General features: G+C 34.1%; 1 long non-coding RNA gene across 1 annotated transcript; it reads left to right on the forward strand.

Annotated features, from left to right (window-relative positions):
• The first annotated feature begins 1,031 nt into the window (after positions 1-1,031).
• Positions 1,032-21,952, forward strand: LOC149779644 (uncharacterized). Its single transcript, XR_016415416.1, has 4 exons — positions 1,032-1,127; positions 14,408-14,683; positions 20,221-20,323; positions 21,440-21,952. It is a non-coding gene; the product is annotated as an uncharacterized LOC149779644 (long non-coding RNA).
• The last annotated feature ends 781 nt before the right edge of the window (positions 21,953-22,733 follow it).

The following is a 22,733-nucleotide window of genomic DNA, read 5'->3' on the forward strand; positions in this document are numbered from 1 at the left end:
TAATATGTTACATAACAATCTGCTGCATCAAATAAAGAAGACTCGGAACATGTTCACCTGGTATATATACCTGGAATATATACACCCGGTATGTATATATATATATATATATATATATATATATATATATATATATATATATATATATATATATATACACACACACACACACACACCTGGAAGCTTGTTTGCTGAACTCCTAAGTTTAACGTTTTAATGAATCACGAATCTTAAGCAATGATCGATTAATAAAGACTTTACAAGGATATCAAAAAAGCCAACTAACGTCTTTAGTTTTTGTTCCTGGTCTATTTTTGTTCTAGTTTACCATATGCTTCAAATGCAGTGTTCCACGGTTTGTATTTGTTTCCTTGTGAAATGATTTACTTATATGCCTCATTTCAGCTGGGTTAATTCTGACAATCAAACTGATTAACAGTTAAATAAATTAGGGATTTATATTTAGCCTTTATTACATACTTCCAGATCTTAAATCAGTCTATGCTTTATGTAGGATAAATACAATACGGGCATTTCTGCGCACCTAAGGTTTCCGTTTCCAATATTGAAGCAAAACGCATACCGAATTCGACCAATTGAGAAATATAATATACTGTGATGCTTGCCATTTGAAAAGAAAGTGTCACGAAAATATTCTGATCAAAATAATATTAATTTTGGACACACGGGATACCACCCTCGTGTTTTCATAACTCGGGATATGTCGGCTTATTCTGCGGACAGCTTTGAAAAGATGTAATGTTTATCTATCGGTCTATATAAATAAAATACATTACTTTGGACTGTTTCTGTCAGTACTTCAGTCAAGTAATTAGGTCAGGTTTATAGCTAGTTTTACAAAATTATACGTAACAATGCCAATAAATGGCAAGATGTATTAGGCAAAGTAAGCCGATCCTGTAAAAAAATTAGCAAAGTTCAACGTTTTATAAAATAGCTATTATGTGGAAGAGAAACAACAATGAATAGGATGTAATGTGTTTACAACGTCTTGAGAATCCTGTTCTAGCGGCAAGTTGATACGTTGGGAAGCAGATGATTTAGTACGTGTGGAACAACTTCTTGCAAAACTGGAAATATGGGTTAAGATAAAGAATTGTTTTAAGGTATGCGTTCCCATTATTTTTATATAATGTATTTATTTGTATGATTCTAAAAGATGCATAGTAAAGAGGATTTTCTGGGTTACAGGTTCAAGGTTCCATGACGGAGTGGGTCTTCATGTTGACATTTAGAAATCATATTTTGATACGCATTTCGAGTCGAAATGTGGGATATCTTTGTACACATTATGAATATCACTTTTCTTAATTAAAGTACGATTGTTCTTTCTGGATACAAATTGACACGTGATCCAATGTTTGCAGAAATTACGTATCGTTGCGTAGAATTACACGGCACGCAGAAATGGCCGACATGGTGGTATGTGGAATCGGGTCACAATTAGTACTTCCAGTAGGTCTAGTCTATTTTTAGAACATTTTTTCCTCTCTCATTTTGGTGGCGATAGCAGAGTTTTATTTATTAATTTTTGGTAGGCATTTAAAGGTAATTGTTTATTCTTGAGAACATGAGCTTTGGGTATTGTTGTCTGTGTGTATTTCGGCGACAGTGCACAGTAAGTAATAAGGCCTTGGTGTTGATCCGGAAGTGAAATCTGTGTTCTGTGTACATGCTGCTCTGTTGACAGTCCAGCATCTAAAAAAATAGCAGGTCAGCCTTTGACAAGAACTTCACCGTGAAGTTATCTTTGAAGGTATTTTAGATTAACATATGATTGGTGTTGATTGTCACACAGTGGAAAGGTCAGTACTGAGAAACAGATGTAGAGAACATATAGTAAAATTAATATATATATATATATATATATATATATATATATATATATATATATATATATATATATATATATATATATATGAGTGATCAGGGGATTTCGGAAGGCATTTTTGTCGAGAATTTGACAAATATTTCTATACGATTCTCACCATAAAGATGCCCTTGTAAGTTAAGTTGAAGGAAATTATAGCATTATAAACCAGAGATAACTCTTTCCGTACCAAAATGGACTCAATTACTCATTTATGCGTTCTCGCTGTTATTGACATTTCAGTGTTTATCAGCTAGGTTGTACGTGGCAAAATAAATGGAGTGACACCACGTTCTTTAAACAGTTCGACTTTATCATGCCGTTTAAACTGTATTAAGAATGGGTCAGGTTAAACAAGCAGCGGTGTAAATCATGCGCGCCTATCTATTTTCGTTGTACTTCCTTATCGACAAGCACGTCAGATGAGAACAGAAAGTACGATAACATTTCTGGGATGTAATCGTGTATGCACTTGGCACGATAATTAGTTACAAAGCCGCGTCGATGATACTCATTCTGTTACAAAAATAGATTGATTAATATATAGTTCGAAAATAGAAGAAACATTCTTTGCTGTTGGTTAATTTTGGTCATTTTTTGAAGTGTTTATGTTCTCATCTCGTAAGAGTTATCTCAAGTTTGAGATAACTCTCAGGTCAACATATTGGCTGAAAATTTAAAACCGAAGGTGGACACAGTCTAAGCAGACATTTATGATTGGAATGTAATATTCTATTGTCCTATGTAGTTTTATATTTTTTGCTTCTGGCATGCTCTAAAATGAAACCACTAAGACCAAATTGTTATAACTTAATACTATGTTTTTTAAAAAAAATCCTGTATAGAAATTGTCAGTTCAATGTGCAAAAACACATTTTTGTCGACCCTTGTGCAGAGATTGGACGATGGGGGCAGCAATCCTATTGTATTTTACAAATAAAATGGAAAAGAAAATCAATGGTTACATTAACTTCTTAGTGTGTGGCTTTAAAATAAAAACAACTGACAAAGCCACAAAAATGTGTGTCGCATGATGAACGTTTCCCTGAAATTGTTGAACTGACTAATGTTGTTCTTTTTCCGGTCACATCTATGCTTACCAGAGTTATATAGAGTCAGTTTGAAACAGCATCCCTTGTCACGAGCACCTTGAACTATCGCAGTTCAAAAGTCATATAGTTACCGTATATACTCACTTAAAAGTCGAGTCCAAATGCACAAAACATATATTTGATCTGCCGCTGAATAATGCGTGGATAGATATGGGTCTATTTGGTTTGTTCAACCGATTGCTTCTAAAAAGCTGCATAGATCCAGATATGCTGGTGCATGATGCCCACGTACGATCTTGGTCTGTGCAGTCTGCAGTTGAACTGGGCCTTCAAAGAGGATATATACGTTATACCAACGTAAAACTTGCACCTAACTCGAAATTCTAATAACATTAAAATGACACATCGGACTGTGTATCATGACAGAAAAATTCTACTTTAATTTCAACTATTAGAAACGAGCAGTACTTACCGATTGTATGAATGAATGAAAAATGTGTTTCATTATACTTATATGCAAGGATGTATTCAGATTAAACGATTTAAAATCAACAATATGCAACTACACGCTCACTGCTGTAGTTATTGGATTTATCACTAAACTGAACTATTTAAAACACGTCCCGTATACGTAAAGGTTTGCTGTTAACTCCATGAGTGGTTGTTATGACCTATTTTTGGAAGGGATGGGGTGGGTGTGCAATGAAAGACATAGCACTTGTGTCCGACTGCCATAAACGCAATGTAAATTCATCATTATGCATTGGTTTAATTATACCAAAGACAATTAGTCCTAATATATCCTGACGTATATGGCATTAATCATTTAGAGATGAAAAGGTATAAAAGAAAATATAATAGTCACGACTGAAATCACACATCTTGCAAAAGCAAATATTCTGAAGATCCTGTGCTACCTAATAAGCCCTTAAAACATATTGGATATTCATTTGTGTAGCTACTGACATGCTTTACTCTAGCATGACGATAATAGTGGTGGGTTCGATGTCAATGAACCAGACGAAGCCAAAAATCCACTTTTTGAAACGTGTATAAATATGTCCTCCACAAACAACAAATCAGAAACAATAGCCCAAACGGATCGTGTCGTGACAAAGAAAATGTAAAACAAAATCTATTTCGCTACCGACCCTGCATCTGCTACGAGATTATGTCAATTTGGTTTATATCGATGACGCCCAAGCTTTATAAACCATGTTTTTGGCGTGTCCGATCTGAGAATTTTATGAGTCTGTAGTTATTTCCGCCCTGTCTGTTCTGAACGCGATCAACGAAATACGAAATCTTCAAACCTGGGATTCGATATACATTCGCAATCCAATAACATGTTGATTGCGGTACCGTGCAAATAGGATAGAATCGAATTCACCAAAAACATTGGATCGAAAACAAAAAAATCCTATTCGATTTTCTTCAAATCATATTGAGTGCTGTTAAAAAGAGTGGAAGTCGAGATAATTATTACACAGTAAAAATCATGGGCAACTAGTTTTTGCTTTTTGATGGTACTCCTCGCGAAGGCGATAAAATAGTAGATGACTCAATTCAAGCTCATCTTCTCATCTTCAATGACATAATAGGAGATGAAGATGGGGAAGAAATCAAGTTATGTTGGAAATAAAATAAACATCATTTCAACGTGAGTGGTTTTTTTTTAATCACGGAAAATATATTTCAAGACCAACTGTATAGTGATTGGTGTAGTTCAACTGCATAATGACTCCACCTTGAAAACCCACGCGTTTCAAACACATATGCAAAGAAGCCTGCCTAACTGTCATACGATTAATAACGTCAAGTGCATTACAACAATACAACAAAAACGTTCCTGGATCCTGTGTAATAGATCTGAGCAACGATCTCAGAACCAGAGGAATGACAAAGCTGGTTTTAGGCTTGAGGGAAATAAATGTTCTACATTCTGAGTAGGAAATCACTCAACAGCAAAGACCTGTGCAATCGATGTCAGTGTTGAGAAATAGCGACGAGCAGTAGATGGAGGGAAGAAAAGATATGGAAAATTTAACCTAACACAAAAATGTTAAATGCTAACACCGATGAACAGACTTGTAATTATTTTCATGCTGACACACATTGGACAAGCAATGAAAGGATGCGTCCAGAAGATTATATCGACGCCAACTACATCCATACAAAAGAAAATGGAAATGAAGGAAGAGGTACAGGGTAAAAAAAAGTTTCGACTCCAATGCTGATTCTCATTCCTTGTCATACACGGATATCGTATGCAAGAACAAGAAGAACAACATCAGAAACAGTTTAACGTATTGAAAAATATCTGTATTACGTGATCGATGTGTCTTCAAGATATATTTGTGTCATGACTCTGACATCCAGAACGAGTCTCCTGTTAGCGAAGGCTCTGAAAACAGTTTTGATACAGAGCAGTGGGCCTCTCCTTCAATGACAAACCAATACAAGAATATACTATCTCAATCGTTCGTTTGAAAACAAAGTGCATAAGCGGGAAATGGGAACAGTTTCGCATCACTGTACTGGAAAATTGGAAGATATTATTGGATATTTCAAAGTCGAACGCATAACCGGACCCAGTTTAAACGAATAGCCGAGAAAGACAACAACATCTACAATATCGAGGGTATCCGCAGTACAATATCTAGACAAAGGAGAAAACATACCATAGCGTTTCCGATTATTATCATCATTAATCGCATCTTCACAGGATCTGCTAAAACAAAACGCAGAAGCCACTAGGAAAACAATCATATAGGGTGTGATTGATTCAAATCGTGTTTTTTAATGTATATTCAACTTAATTGTTTGCCTGTTAGTTTTAATTTGTTTATTTCATTACATGTTATTGTACTGTAATATTGTTTGCTGGACTTGACCTTGTCCGAAATTGAGTTCATTTCTGCTTGACCTGATTGTCTTGTTTTAATTATTTTATTTATTTATGTAGGCAAATAATAACAGCTTCATTATTCTCTTTGTGTGTGAGCTTATTATCAGGATTAGTATTCTGGTAAACCAAGAAGGAGTAAATATGTTGATCAGGGTCAGGGTTTTGGACACATTGTGGGACATGGACAAGTTAAACCTAAAGATGTTAAGGTCAAGGCTATTTCTGAATTCCCCGTGCGTATTAGTAAAAAGCAACTGATGCGATTTTTGGGTATGGCTGGATACTATCGGAAATTTTGTTCCAATTCTTCCATAATTGCTGAACCATTGACAAATTTATTGAACAAGAAAAACAAGTTTATTGGTCTGAAAAATGTCAGGAAGCTTTTGATAAGTTAAAGGCCATTCTTAACAGTGCACCTGTTCTTACAGCTCCAAATTTCAGCCAATCATTTAAACTGTTGATGCAAGTAATGTTGGGGTTGGAGCAGTATTGATTGAAGAAGATAGAAACGGTGTTGATCATCCAGTGTGCTATTTTGCTAAGAAATTAAATAAGCACCAAAGAAATGTTTTCACAATGGAGAAGGAATGTTTGGCTTTGATATAGGCATTACAATACTTTGAAGTTTATATTATATATCAGCTCCATGTCTGATTATTGTGTTTGGTGATCAAACCCTCTTAATTTCAACAAAAATCAGAGATTAATTAGACAGAGTTAGTTGTTAACATGAATACAATATTGATATCAGGCACATCAAGAAAAAAGACAATTTAATAGCAGATTCACTTTCACGTCTACAGAAATATATTGTTTCATGTATACTTTGTGTCATTTCATCTTATGTCTTATTTACCACATACATATTTGACTTATAGTAAAAAGATAGCTTTATTGTATAAATCTTTCTATTTCGTTATGAGGGGAAGTGTTATGCATATTGTTCTTAATTGTTTGTCTGTTAGTTTTATTTTTTTTTTTTTTTGCATGTTATTGCAATGCAACATTGTTTGCTGAACTTGTAGTTGTCCAAAACTGAGTTAATTTCTGCTTGACCCGTTTGTCTCTTTTTAATTTTTAAATCTATTTATGTGAAGAACTAATAATAGCTTCATTATTCTCTATGTGTATGAACTTATTATCAGGATTATTATTCATGTAAACTAAGAAGGAGTAAATATGTTGATCAGAGTCAGGGTTTTGGAGATTCCTAAGTGAATTTTGTAGGCTATTGTGTTGTATAAAACAAGGCTCATTAGATCATTCTAGAAGGTTATTTTTCGTTAGGTAATTGATGTTTTTAGAAAATGCTAATTGTGACCTGAGGTCAAACGGAGAACTATATCTTTTGTGACTGTGAGGATCTTACCAGTCGTGCTTTCACATCTAGCACTTCAATTTGTAGTATGTTGTGACCCGTTTGGGCTGAATTTTATTTTCTTGAAATTATTGAATACAAGTGATTATTTTCTCTGGAAATACAAAAGTGTTGTGACAAAATTTTCGGATAAAGACATTCATTGGAATTTATTCCGAATTCAGACCTTGAATAATATTTCTGTGATTCAACAAGAGACTGTTGACACATCAGCACTTTGCAGGTCATACCATACACGTTATCGCTTTTAATTTTGAATATATTCGGAACTTGAGCTGAGTTTTATTCCGGATTTTTTATTACTAGTACTTTTGTCTTTAATTCTTCGATTTTTAAAAACTTTAATTCGCAGTACCGTAAGTTCGTTTTGCTCTTATTTCATTTTGTGTTCTTGGGAAATAAATAATTTGTTAAATTTTACAAAGCTTGTTGTGTTCACTCTTTTCTTTTACTTATTTTAAGATCATAGACTCTAACACTGCCAAATTTAATGTATATTTGCAGCTGGTATCTGAAACTTATACTTACGACAAGGTGAGAATCAACTGTGAACGATTTACTAAATAGTTGCATTGACTATCTTCTTCGCAATCCGACGTTGGAAATACATCAAACGCAGAACAATTAGCCCCTTGAACAGCAACAATTTAGTCAGCGACTGTGCTCTGACATGTTTCCCACTAACATGTTGTATTTTTACACATCTAAATTACTTCAAAGCATACAGCTAGACCACAAAGCCTAATGAGACGTGGCCTTGATAGATATAATCCATCCGATTCATGTTTTGAATATCGTTCGGAATGTAATGCTTTCATCGCAGAGATACTAGATGATCATGTACAAGAACAATGGGACAGAAATGTTCCCGATTTTACAGAACAAACTCACAATCGGCAACCAGTTTCAAACTGAATGTATATATGAAGTGATAGGAGATACGAATTAATAAGGGATATTGATTCAACTGTAGTCTTCTAGTTGTTTCAACGATCTGTTTTTTTTAAAAAAACTAAATCGCGTTTGGAATGTAGGCAACTATCTTTTTTACAATGCATTCGCAAAACCAACAAAAGCGTTAATAATGATTACCACTCAGTATCTCATAGTCTACTGACTGCCAAATGATATTATTTTTCTCATATGTTTTGCTACTCTGGGTCGAAGAATGAGTCTACGTCTATGTTCGAAAGACCTCATCAGCAACAGAGGGAACAACGTTATCTTCATGTATTGTCGATATCCCATCAAACTGAATGAAGAACTGTACTTCCTTTTGTGGTAATATAACAGGGTAAGCACTCACAGGAACGCGATCTTGTTTGCTTGATCATGTCTAGTGTTGTTAACATCAGAACACCATGATCATTACAAGACGTGAAGCATCGATACTGCCATCTATGAATGTTCAGTTAACATACTAAAATCCGTAAAAGTAACTGACCAAATTGTTTCACATTTCCATCTATCTTATACGAACTGCACGTTCACAAACCGAATTTCATTTGGATCAAGAATTTTTAGACGTATGGGGGCAGCACACCCATATATGTGATTTACTGTTATTGTGCAATTGTCACATTTTGTATCAAGATATATTTTACCAGCTGAATAGATAGGACAATTGCTATGCGAGGCCAGGTTGACATCATTTTAACTGTTTCCGGCGGGATATTCTGTGAGGCTCAGATCTGAACTGACATAATTATTTTTTCAGTTATTGACAGTTGCATTGGACAAGTTGCTGAAACTAGGTGATACATATTTGTTACTGAGAATGCTTCCAGTTGTGCGTCAAGTGAGTCTGTCATAGATGTTAACTCTGGTTCAGTTGTAACCAAAAACATTGAGGAAAAAGTAGTTCCAGCCTACTTTGAGAGTATGGAAGTACGGAATCGGAGAACGACAGCATCATGTTCCTTGTTCGGTGAAATGGGGGTAAAATTATTGCTCATTCTTGCGTAGAAAATTGATTGTTATTTAATAAACTGGGATATCGAAAAAATATTGCATTCCCCAAAAGAAATGTCGCCGCCTATATTTTTGCAAACTGTTGTCTAGTGACTTGTAACTCGGTAACCAGGGATACCATTAATCAGCTCAACAACAAAGATAATTTGGACAGGATGTTCAAATAGGTCTTTCGCACAGTTGTATCGGTCTTTAAATCTTTCCTCCACCAAGGACGAAATATTACGAAATATTTTTAAACCTTCATAATAAACGTGTGTATGAATGCGGTGAAAATATGCCGATCCAGACCGGATGTGTCCTTGAACAGATAAATACGACATTTAAACCACAATAAGACCACATCACACACCTGGTGAAACAATTGCTCCGACACCCACTTGACAGCAAGAAAACGATCTTATGACGAAGTGGATGCCGCAAAAGGAAGAGACGCAGACAGTCAGAGAGTTTAACATTATTATAAGTATTATACAAAGGAAGGATAAAACATAACGATCCTTCCGAATGTTATGGATCTTGACCTGATTACGATGTCACCCATGGCAATAAGGGTGCAAGAATAACACTAGGTATAATACCATCCAGATTCGTTCATTACCACGTCAGCTTTATTCGGGTTCGAAGTCATGGGACATATAGTAGACTACATCGATATGAATCACCTTTATCTCAGTGTGAAAGTAGTCAAAAATCACAATTCGAATGCGTACCAAGATGATGTAGTTGTTCCGGTCGAACATTTTCATGCACTCCTCGTTCAGTGAAGTAGATTCGCACCTGAACAACAGACCAGCGAGCATCAACATATACACTCAACTTTACCGGATTTACCAAGAAACTCAACTCACTTAGGGAAATAAAACTAATAACACTCAAGCCTGGTTGGTTTTGGAAACACAATGCGCCCTTCATGTACAACGACCCGGAACTGACTGATAATTAGGACCCATGACTAATTAAGGATTGACCGACCGATAAAGTAAAAAAAAAAACCACGCTTACCACTTGGAAACATGATTCATTTGCATTGGGATATATGACTTTAAAACAAGTCCTTGCAGCCAATGTTCGACGTACAGTCATTTGGAGTGGAACAGTCGTTTATCTCATGGTCAATGCTATTTTAAAACCGTCATCATAGAAGCAAGACTATACGCATTGGAAGTCATTCCCAGATTAGGATACGAGATCAGTCAAACCTGGACCAGAAGCACCGCCAAACCTGCACTTAGTCTATTATTGCTGGACTATGTTCTACAACCTACACTATTTCTGTAGGACTATGTTCTACAACCTACACAATTTCTGTAGGTCTATGTTCTACAATCAAAGATCATGTGTGTGTAGTCAGCTACCAAAATGTCTCTTCATCGGAATCATCAGTAATGTGGCCCACAAGAATGATAATAATCAAACCCCCATATATATATATATATATATATATATATATATATATATATATATATATATATATATATATATATATATATATATATATATATATATATATATAAACAGAGTTTGATAAGTCCTATACTGTCTGTGTACTACTATCTATCGTGGATATGTCCCATAACATTGTAAAATTATAATTTGCTTCCTTAAAGCTTGCGCGCTTAGTAGAAACTGTATGCATGTAATAAAGCATCTGGTACATAATTGAGAGTTGCGACCGATAGGTGGATAAGTTATTGCCATAGAATATTGTTTGTGCGTATTTAATAATTGGATAAGGCCTTTAAATTAAAATTAGATGTTAAAAATCTTTCTCACTAAGCAGAAAATGTATGCAGCTTTAAAATAGTGTCAAATATGATCTAAATGAAAATGCTGCCTAATACGACCTACATGAAAGTGTTGCCAAATATAACCTAGATAAAATGTTGCCAAATATGACCTAAACGAAAGTGTTGCCAAATATGACCTAAATGAAAGTGTTGCCAAATATGACCTAGATAAAATATTGCCAAACATTACCTAAATGAAAATGCTGCCAAATATGAGCTACATGAAAGTGTTACCAAATATGATCCAGATGAAAATGCTGTCAAACATGACCTAAATGAAAGAGTTGCCAAATATGACCTAAATGAAAGTGTTGCCAAATATGACCTAAATGAAACTGTTGCCAAATATGACCTAGATAAAATGTTGCCAAACATGTCCTAAATGAAAGTGTTTCCTAATATGACCTAAATCAAAGTGTTTTTAAATATGACCTAAATGAAAGTGTTGCCAAATATGACCTAAATGAAAGTGTTGCCAAATATGACCTTAATCAAAGTTTTGCCAAATATAACATAGATGAAAATCTTGCCAAATATGACCTAAATGAAAGGACTGTGAAACAATGCACAAAAATGAGAAACTGGTATGTAGTTGAAATTTGGAACAGAAATTTATTTTAAGTTATTTCAAAAACATTATTTTATGGACATATTTAAACACTGAATGTGGCCTCGTAAGGTATATCTAGCTTTCTTACAGCTCCGGCAATCAAGATAAGACTTATTCAGCTTTTACCTGATACCAGATAGGCGGCTATTTAACTGAAGATGAAGAAATGTATAAAAAGCAATTGGTCTATAATTGATAGTTGCAACGGAACGAATTATCTGATAGCTTGGACTTTATGGTCATGTTCAGACCTTGGATATTGTCCTTAAAATTGCAGTTTGCCATCTCGATGTTTGTACACTCAGCAGCGAATGCATACAGTTTTTACATTATATCAAACATTAGTTATTGTGATGCAAGATGATGAAGTGCATAAAAAGCAACGGAGATATTACAAAGTAATTTGACTAATGCTTTCACACCAGTACCTTGTACACGTTACTCACATACAGTAATAATGTTTTCATAAAATTGCAACGGAAAGTTACAAATGATAGTACTATTTATTTTCGTGTTAAATAACGATGATGAGATATCACTGAATAAAAGTTTCTTCTTTGTGCCCTGACAACATAGTCTACTGCAATGACAGTGGACAATGGGAAAAGTTATGGAGCAGTGGAAATCACGTTTCTCTAACGAAATTTTCAACAGTGTACTTATATTGTTATTACATATTTATTATATTATACATTGTGTCTCCGATCTTTTCCATTCCGGTCATATGCAAATTACACGAAGAAGGCCCACCTTCATTGATAGTGAGTTAGTTGTTGATATTGTTACACTAATTAGATATCCTTGTATAATACCTTCATTTTTCTATATTATTTTAGTTCAGAACCACTGAGATTATTTTGCTTATCTTAGGCACCAACTTGGACACCAAGAATGTCTTACTTATGTTAAAGGCTAACGCGAACACTAAGGCTATCTTGTTTATGTTAGGCGCTAACGTGGACAAAACAGGAAACATAATCAGCATAAGTTATCAGCATAAATTATACTGCATTTTGTAAAAATAGTGGTGTATGAAAGGAAATGACTTAAAATGTTAGTTCAAGTAACAGTTCAAAAACTGGCCAAGATATCGAAGTACAGTGTACAATTTATTTTTCCGTTAGTCTTTAACGCTGCTTTACGCTTAATGCACGTATCCTTCAGCACTGACCTACAAATCTTTAGGACAAAATCGGCAAAAAATGGTAATAATTATCTAAGGGACTATAAGAGGAAGCAATAACAGCTGAATTGTCCATTTAGCGATTTGTACTTCGACAAAAGACAAAAGTTGAACTTATTTAATGCATTTTTTTTATCTCTGTAAATACTGGAGAATAACTGTCAGGTCTGTATGCATATTCTCTGGTGTGGTTATTCCATAGTTCAATTGAAGATCAAACGGATTTAGTTACCATACTCATTAAGGAATGACAATTAATTAATTGTGAGATAGATATGTTACATTTACCACAAAACGAATTCCATAAAGACACTTTCTTTTCAACTGTTGCATATTTTTAAATATTTAATGTTTAAAAATCATTACATGTAACCGTTTTTCGCAACGTTCTTCAGCTAGGTTGTTACATTGGTAAGATAACCTCCAAATCTTAAAATAAATTCTCATAACTTAGAAAATACACCTAATGAAAGCACATTAGTTGTATGCACGTAACGTGAAATTCAAAGTTTTAATTTCTATGGATCATATAGGAAATACAAAACTGCATAAATGCTAGTGGCTTTAACGATCCCATATGCACTTTGGAATGAATAGGAATGTCATATATGTTCTCTTCCTTTAGCTCTCAGTGTCAAACGAAGATCTTGTCCACTGAAAATGGCCAGGACATGTCTGAGGGCATAATTCTTGTCACAGCATGCTAGGCTATACTCCAGTCCACTGAAAATGGCCAGGACATGTCTGAAGGCATAATTCTTGTCACGGCATGCTAGGCTATACTCCAGTCCAATGAAAATGGCCAGGACACGTCCGAGGGCATAATTCTTGTCACGGCATGCTAGGCTATACTCCAGTTCTAGTACCAGTACCTGAAAATATTACCAGTCTCTCATTAAATTGGGCAGCCACAACCAGCAGCAAGAATCCTTTTCACACATAGCAGTACCACAGAGGAGAAGAAAACTAATTACAATTAACAATTATGCAAATGATCCATGTATTTTAAAAGGAGACAACTACATTTTCAGCATTACATTCTCATATTTCTTTCATTTTTCTACATTATTAATTAAAAGGAGTGCTCTTTCGGATACACCAAGATTATCTAGCTCATATAAAGCACACTAACAAGGGATATAAAACAATACGGTACTATCAGAGCATATATAACAATCAGTACAGGTTATTTTTTTTACAGATGTAACTCTGGAAGAGAATGACTGGATAGTTGTGCTCAACAGTCGAATTGAAGTAAATGAATGGGTGGTTTTTTTTTTCACAAGAGATCTTTCCGTAACCGACTAAATCAAACCTGTTGGCCTAGTATTAATTCACAAAAGCCAAAAGGATTTGCTCATTATATTTGTTATTTTCTTATTAGATTTTAATGATGCGTTACATAACATGCATGTTACTGTCTTCCCTGGTTAGCAAAGTTCCAATGACTAAGAAAACATAATGATTTTATTAGTAACTAACATAGCATGTAATAACAAAGGTTTGACTCATCTTGTGCAGTATTATGTTAATAAGTGAGTTAGTTGAGCGGGAAACATTAAAGTGTTGATTTGAAAACAAACAAATCGTCTTGTGCATAAATTGGTATATTTCTTTCCAGATTAAACAAGCAATCTCCTCTCTCTCTCTCAATCGATCGATCAACCAATATAAGGCGCCGATTTCACTAGTCCTGCCATTCACTGTTGACTGTAGACGACACAATATAAAAACTTAGTGAGACAAGCGACACGGCTTTGACACGATCGAGAGTGAGCGTCAAATCTCCTACTTCACAAGAATGGAATCATCCAGAGATGACACGTACACTTCCAATTCAAACAGGAAATAATGTATGGTTTCTTGAGGAAGAGACGCAGAAGCACGAGAGGCAGAGGTAAAAAATAAAAACCCACAAAAGATGCCTTTAAAAATGGCGGAGCGTAGCGACAGTGGAAAGGGTAAAATCATAAAATGTTTTCGGCATGAAATGAAGGGGAAATTTTAATTTTACTATTGAAGAGAAATTGTCAGTGGATATTAAATTTAAACTGTTATACAAAATTGAATAGTTGATGTCGGCAGAGACGCATTTTGGCAGACACCTACATGTGTATGAATCGTTACGGAACCTGCTGACACTTTGGTATGCTCTGTCCCATGAAACGCTATTCGTCTTCTAGACGGAAAACAGTGTCACATTTAAAACCCGGCTGTACTGATAGTATGTTCGGTTCAGTTGTGAGAAAAGACACCGAGGATTTGAAAATAGTAGCTCAGCTGCCAATTAAGACAAAAAATAAAAAAGGTATACGCGTAATAAATGTCATGTAAAATGAAACCGACAAATGTAACTTTACCTCGGTTATGAGATGCAGAATCGGCTAACAATGCTGAGTATCTCAGGAATGAAACAGGGGTTTTCAGTGTTCCTGGTTGTCTTGACTATGCCCCAGTGCTAGACATCACTATAAACTGTCACACAGCAGACATCGTAGTGACATGACTGAATTTTTTTTAAAGCTACGTTAAAAATCCAAATCACACACACACACATACACATACACATACACACTGCACCGAAACAAAAATAATATTGTGTAGTGTGTCATAATCCATACGATAGATATCATTATGCATCCTTACATACACCATATACACCATACATGACAACTGTTCACCTAAGGTTTGCTGGAACTAATATCCACCTGTACGTCAACTAAATATTAGTTTGTCAAGAAAAGCAAATTTATTGCCAAGGGCAAGGACTGCAGCAGGGTAAGTTGTTTACGGAATAATATATTCTAATAAAAGCAAGTGATATTAGCATTCAGGAGGCCCTCTACGTAGAAACACATCCTAAGTGAATGTAGATTCTAGGTTAAGGTTAACAATGTGTGTCAGGCGTGTAAATCACTGGAAATCTTAAACCAGTTATAGCTTCAATAAACAGGAATAAATCGTGTGAAGGAGATTTAATTGAAATAACTGCGAGCAATTTGATACGTGTCCACGAAGAGGTCATATGCACACACAATATGCAGACAGACCGTATATTTTATGGCCTAGCGCCACAATTAGAAATGAATTAAAAAATACTATATCCGATGTAATTTCAATCTTTATAATTTAAATGTGTGCTTTTAGCCAAAGCGTGGAAATTATGTAAGGGTGTCTACATGAATATAACACCTGTAACTTTCCGAGTCATAAGGCACACAGAAAAAGAATATGGCTTGCTGTTTTAATATTCTGTATAAAATGTAGTTATTTGTACCAAATATGTGTAGAATTTTGTATTGAGAAAAGAGTTTAGGAGTTATGATTTGTATTGACAGATGCTTCGTCGACTAAAGTGTTTGTCAAATTCTCCTCCCTTTATGCACAACAGTATACAGCTCGGCATGAATATAATAAAAGAAAAGATTAAAAATGCTTTTGGGACTGATCAGTAAATGTCATACACTACGGTATCTTGGTTAGATTGTTCACGTTTTCAGCTCTTGCGGTCCGTGCTCAGGTGAACTCGGAAAATTTTCTTGTAAAAGTAAACATGCCAGAGTAAGTCGGATCTCTTTGAATTAGTTAAAAGGAAGCGATATTTAGCGACTCGTCAATATTTTAACTTTCTGTTTTATTGCAAGCATTATAGTAACACCTCTAGAAACTAATCACTTTTTAAACCAACCTGTTATATGCTGACATAAACAAATTCAACATTTACAAACGTCATACTGACAGTTCTAACGATTACGTACTTTGTTAGACCACCACATATGTTCAGAGATAAAACAAAACTAAAATAGAAATGTTATAAAAGCAATTCTAGAGAACATATGCATAATTTGAAACTTTTTTCAAAAACTAAATTCAGTGTCATTACGCTGCATTGTTTTGCATTCAACAGTTTTCAAAAGAGGTGCAAAATTTCAATAGTGTATCTTAAGAGCACCAACGTCAGTATCAAGAGATGTTAGCTATTTATTTACCTGTTTCAGTGCTATCAAACTGTAACCAAAGCTAGTTGTATTGCAAAAGAACACGTAAGAAAAATACTGATGTTATAACATTTATTAACGTCCACATAAAATATATAATTTCAGTGTTTTAGAAAATATACTGAATTCCGTATTACATTGTAATGATGATTACACTGAGAAAAGCATCATAAATCCTAGTTAAAAGATACAGTATTAAGAAGAAATGATTAAGTATTTGATGTGAGTAAATTACAATGGCATTTGGCGGAATTAACAGTACAGCCTGACGATACTGAAGTCGCTGAAAAGCCAATCAACAACAACTGATCAAAGTCGAATACTTTCAGCGTTCTCAGACAAAATTAGTTCTGTAACAGGCCATTTTAACATACACTTTACAGACTAGAATGAGGAAAGGTTTCATTCAAAAGGTAACAAAAAGATGGAGGGGTGTAAACAGACCACTGAAAGATACAATAACATTTAGCAAAAATTAACAGAAATGATTTCGGTCGAAGCAAGGAAGAAACAGAACATACAAAGAACATGCAAAAAGTATTGCTCAATCTAGTCGGCTCTCTAGCAATTGATTCGTTTACAAAAACTATATTTAAAGTTGATCGATCAGTTTGAATTTCATGCTGCAATGTCATATTTGAAAACGGCTACCTTCCAATCTATACCAAAGACATATATACACTAAAGCAAGTACTTAAAGTTGATATAGTGATTGACAAGTGATAAAGTGATTGACAAGTGATATAGTGATTGACAAGTTTACAAAGACAAGGAATGCATATTTTACGAGCAAGAGGTATCTAGATACTACAAATACGATGACATAGATAAGGTTGAAATTGGAAATGTTAATGATAAGATACAAGTATCAGTAATGTAATTGGTTTGTTTAATGAAAGAGATTAAAAGTTTATTACAGTAAAGCAAATGAACAAATGAGAGAGAGAGAGAGAGAGAGAGAGAAAGAGAGAGAGAGAGAGAGAGAGAGAGAGAGAGAGAGAGAGAGATGAACAAAGAATTACACTGGAACGCGGAGAACAGTAAATTGTGGCTCACTCAATTTGCATAATAAAAGCCAACTGTTCGTTATTGCCGCTTGTAAATCTCAATAACGGACATTATATGTAAACACAACTACGCTACTGTTTTGTAGAACATGGAGACCCATTGGATGACTCGAATTCAAAATTCATTCTGGTGTATTTCACGTAGCCTCTATTGAGATGGACTTAAAATGTATAATACATACAACAGACTATCCATCCCTAGCTACCTTACTTGATGGAACAATTGACCACAAAACTGCTACGTTATTAAATGAGAGAAAAATATATCCGTCTTATCTAACCTACAAAAATTCAGAAATTTTTCCTTTTAATATTTAATGAGAATCCTGTGAAGAGATATAACGTATAGAGCAACATCCGGTTGAGCGAATTCATTAATATATTTATTTCAAGATTTTGAGATGAGTCATCTGTTCTCTGAATGAAACATGTCTGTACCTGATGATACTGCATACTATTCCAATGACAATAGCATTATATATATATATATATATATATATATATATATATATATATATATATATATATATATATATATATATATATATATATATATATATATATATATATATATATATATACGTGGCTCCAGACACTCAATTTGCAACTCTTCCAAAACACAACAATTATAACAGTTTTCTTTAATTTTATTTCCTTTTCTAAGAGCGCCATATATAGCTAGATTCTGCTTAGATACCTATACAGATTTTTACATTAGAGTACAAAACCTGATGACTTTTAAATAGAGTGAGAGGCAATAATAGTACATGATGAAGCTGTGTTTTGAATCTGCTAACTAAATTGCAGGGGTGCAGGATTATTTTAATTTAGCTTGAGAAAAAATGTTAGTGAGAAAAATAATCTATATCAGTGTTTATGCCAAGACACTTAAATCCTAGTGATGCGGTTGCATCATTTGTCTCCTCGTGGGGAGACAAATTATATAACCCTTTGACTGGGATTTCTTTGTCTCGGTCCGAACTCAACCTAGATTGTGTGTATATATATATATATATATATATATATATATATATATATATATATATATATAATCTTTAACAATTATAAATATCAATCACGGCATCCCTGGGGATACTCCCAGGAATACAATACTTTTTTTTATTAATAATGTATTGGCATCGTATGAGTGGAAACAATAATCTGACTGTACTAAAGCAGAACTACATTATGTAATTGAGAAACAAATCGTGACACATGGGTTGAAAGTTATATAGAGCTTAAAAGGAAACAAAGGAAATATGAAGAAGAAAAAAAAGTCTATTATTTGAAGATTGTTGCAAATATACACGTGAAATTAGATCTTAAGTCAAAAGACCAAGGTTCGTTTAAGCTGTGCTCAAATCTTACCATCATTCTCGATACATAAATTGTTGGCGGTACTACACGCGATGATGTATGTAATATTACCATCGGAGATCATCAAGGACAATAAAGAAGACAATGTGAGTAAATATTGTATAGATGATGATGCTAATGCGAGAGTTTGCACTTTAAAAAAATAATAGTGACCATTAAATAAATAAATGTTAAGTTATATTGATTCTAATGGCTACAGAAGCTGCTTTATTTGATATTATAAATAGATTATTAACCTGTAAGTCTTCTATTCACTTTGCTTACAACTGCGGCAAAACATTCAAGTAAATTTAAAATTTTTGCTAAATATTAATAATAAATTAGTTCAGATATGGAAGAAGTTATGTTTTCATCTGTTTTTAAAAGCCATCGTATTGCATTCCCAATATCAGTACTGGATTCTGAGTCTACCTTTTTCTCTAATTGAAATAATTACCAATTTTTTCTTAGACTATTTTAACTTTGCCTCCTACAACAGCGTCACTTGTTCCTCCACCCTGTACAAAACCTTTCACAAAGTTTTCTATAGTCAGAGGAACAGCTGATATGTTGATACAGACACACATAATGATCATTTAGCCTCAATTTTGTTTAATTTATCTTCAGTATTTTCTCTGAAAACTCTCACTATGTATTCTAGAGCTCCAAATACTTCCGCGTATTTTGCATTCAACCTTAAAAACTGTTCTTACATCAAAACGTTTATTTTCCTCTGTTTCTTTGCTGGTGTATTTTTTTCAACATTACAATCTGTCCTGCATACACTGCAACGACATATTTCATAGATTCTATTTTAGAGTGGACAACGTCTCAAGACCTGCATACCGTCTTATTTATCTTTCATATTGTGTTGTCAGTAGTGTTATTATTACATAGGGAAGTTCACCGTTTTGCGTGTTTATGTGTTATGCGTCAGTTATGGATTCAGTTTCTAGTAAGCAGTTCATGAAAGGCTCATTTTGTGTCTATTGTTTGCATCTATATTTCTTCAGGAGCTTTTACCGATTCTTCATGAATAACCATAGGTTCGAAACGCAGATTTAAGTTCTGACTACACACCGTGGGCAGGACGTTCCAAAACAACAACTTCAACAGGTAACCTCAATTTAGCATCGTGTTTTGTCTCATCTAATTTGACTAAGACGTACTTTTTAGACTCGCCTACTACAGTGACTGGTGTTAGCATTGATTTATGTTTTTTAACTTTGCATGAGATGTGAACTGTTTTACCAACATAATTTTCATAACAGAGTGTCCTTATTTCTAGGGTTATTTAGTTCTAGTTAATAGTTTAATTCACTCATTTTAAGGGTTAATTTTATTTCCTTCTCTAAGACAACTGCGTAATGCCGAAGATAGAAAAAGCACAACATCACGGAATACTGAAATTATGGTACGTTAAGGGAAGAAACAAACCTAAACACAATATATTTAAGTATTAAATACGGGTTGTTGTAGCAGATTAACGATTTAGGCATCTGTTTCATTTGATCAACAGGTGAATTCATTTCTATCTACAACTCTTGATATAGCAAAATCTGTATAAATGAATACGTTTCATATTAAGACAAAACATTTGCTGCAGCTAATACTTTTCATAGATTTTACCAACAGATAGATGTCAATCGAAGCAATAATATAGTATTAACTTTGTTTGCCTGGGGTAGTTTCAATCTACTGTCATAGCTGCATACAACATACTTTTCCATAACCTTTTAAGATGTGAAAACTAGGTGAAAGTGTAGAACTTGTTATTCCATTTTCATCAAGTTGAAAATTATTTCATAAAATAATCATACAATAGAAGCAATATAACAAGAACTTAGGTTGATAAATGCTTTAATTGTTTTCGTTACAAATAAAGTGCATAGTTCTGCGACCAAACAAGTATTAAATGTAACAAAAACAAGTTGTCAACCCTATTTTAGTGCAACGTTAAATCTGCGCTTGTTGTAGCCTACCACATGCATGTGAACAAAATCAATAGGTTTACAAATGAACTATCGACAAGTGTTGATACTAACAAATTATTAGTTTATTTACGAACGTTTACCACTGAGTTCATAATATCACATGGACATTTACCTGATATTGTTAAAAAATTGTTTTGCTGCATCAAGATTCTCCCATTTAGTAAATGAGTGCTAATTGGTCAAATTATTAATTTACCTCTAGTGAACATCGAAAACACATTTGCATTTCCATTTCCAGGTTGAACATCTATCCAAAGAAACATGTCACCAATCGTAACCAGTACGATGACAAATGCAACAACACAACCTAATTTTTCTCTAGTCACTGTACTAGAAAAAGTCTTTTGTTCTATCATCTGTTGGTAGGTTTTGCACCTTTTATCGCCACATTGGCCAGATTAACTAGTGTGGTCTTGGTTAGTGATTGGCGTTAGCTTCGCCCTAACCAGGATGTCTTTGAGTATTTTTGGTCTCCGGTAGACTACTAGCACAGTGACTAGAGAAAAACTGAACATACATGGATCAAACAAAACATACAAAGCATAGAATGTAATTTATCTCATCACATGTGAGATCTGTAGCATCCAGTATGTCGGAGAAACCGAAAAACTACACAAAAGGATCAAGCTTCATAGATCTGATTGGATGATAAAGAAGCTGTACAGGAGCCCAGTCGCAGAACACTTCTCCTCCCATGACCACACGTTTAGTGATATAACACTTATAACAACTGCTCAGAACCCAAAATGGGGTTCCGAAACCAGGAAAGAAAAGAAATCTTACTAGAAATCTTACTAGAACATTGAAACAAAGCGGTTTAAACCATGAAGACTAGAAAAAGACAGCCATTCACAAATAAAATTACCTTTTTGCAGCCGGCATATTTTCTCTTCCATAATTCTCTAAATTTGCTTATTAGTCACCCAGTAACCTATAATTAAAACTATAACAATGAAATATCCGGGATATAATTTGCGCTTACATAAATTTACATAAAATAACAGATGACGCTATGGCTCATCCATTTCTAGGCAAACAAAAAATATCTTTTATTATCTGCAACACGTCATAGTCACGTAAAGTTTTACAAAGACAACCGTTTGTCTGTTTTATTTGTTTGTCTTGTCTATGTTTTCTATTTGCCTTTGAAGAAGACTCATTAAGAGTCGAAAGCGCGTAGGCAGGCTAGATATTAGTTTTGCACTGTTCGTAGTCCGTTTATTACATTTATCTTAATCAATCCCTGACAAACGTGATCCCTTGCTGGATCCAGTGCACTTGAAAGGACTGTTATTCGCCATATGATTTGTATTTTTTGTATTATATATATATATATATATATATATATATATATATATATATATATATATATATATATATATATATATATATAATTCGCGTTTAGAAAGGGGAATGTGAGAGTAATTAGTCATCACTTAAAAAAAGAACATACTGACACCTGGATTGACATAAACTTTTAAATTAAATAATGTTAAAATTATCAAATCGTCCTAACTTTGAATTATGGCTAG

Source organism: Sinohyriopsis cumingii, chromosome 17 (assembly GCF_028554795.1).
Source record: "Sinohyriopsis cumingii isolate HCF-2022 chromosome 17, ASM2855479v2, whole genome shotgun sequence".
NCBI lineage: Eukaryota > Metazoa > Mollusca > Bivalvia > Unionida > Unionidae > Sinohyriopsis > Sinohyriopsis cumingii.